The sequence below is a fragment of the Otolemur garnettii genome, unplaced genomic scaffold (assembly GCF_000181295.1).
Source record: "Otolemur garnettii isolate 467f Iridium unplaced genomic scaffold, OtoGar3 scaffold00129, whole genome shotgun sequence".
Classification (NCBI taxonomy): domain Eukaryota; kingdom Metazoa; phylum Chordata; class Mammalia; order Primates; family Galagidae; genus Otolemur; species Otolemur garnettii.
The window spans coordinates 5,420,812-5,421,815 of NW_003852524.1; positions in this window are offsets into that span (position 1 = coordinate 5,420,812).

Genomic DNA, 1,004 nt, shown 5'->3' on the forward strand with positions numbered 1-1,004 from the left:
AAAAATTTGATTTATGTTTCACTCATAAATATGTCTGTTATTACTCATACAGAGTGTAAATCAAATATAATTTATTGAACATATTGATGAGTTGAATCACTCTAGTATTTGCATCACATAGGGAATGCTGCAGAAGTAAAGATTAGATAAGACATAAGCATTCATTAACTTTATCAATACCCGTTTAGAGAACTTCATATGCATTTGACTGGTTTTTTTTATAACAGAAACATAGAAGTTTAAAAAAGTAAAGTTCCCGCTATAGTGAACCCTATCTTCAATAATTAAATATTGATGAGGTTTATATGCACAAGCCTTATTAGGTCATATACTATGTGATATAGAGGCATAATAGATTTATAGCATAGATAGGAAAAATTAATCTTCAGCTACTTGACTAAATGTAACATGAAAATAAAATTTAGAAAAGAAAATTAGAAAGAAAATCTTAACCATCAATAAAATCGATATAAGTATCCTGTAATATGTGATACAATCTATTTTTTGTCACATTGCAAATGGCTAAAGGTATAATTTCAACATTTCCTCCAAAACTCATCTTGAAATTTGATTGTCACTATAAGTATAAGCATCAAGGGGTAGGACCTTTGGGTGATTATGTCATGATGGCTTTGCCCTGTTAGTGGATTAAAGTCATTATCGCAAGAAGAGCATTAATTATTTTGTGAGTGGATTCCTGATCAAAAGATGAGTTTGGCATAATTTCCTGTCTCTGTCTAGCACACTTGCTTGGCCTTCTGCCCTTCAGCCTGGGATAATATATCACGACGGCCTTACCAGATGCTGTTGTCATGCTGTTGAATTTCCAGCCTCCAGAACTCTAAGCTAAATAAATTTCTATTCTTTATAAATTACCAAATCTGTGGTATTCTGTTTCAGCAATAGGAAATGAATACAACAACTTTAACAAAATATTCCCAGATAATATAATGAAGCAGTGTTTTTTTAAATATGCTTATATTTAATGTTTTCTTAATTTTTTT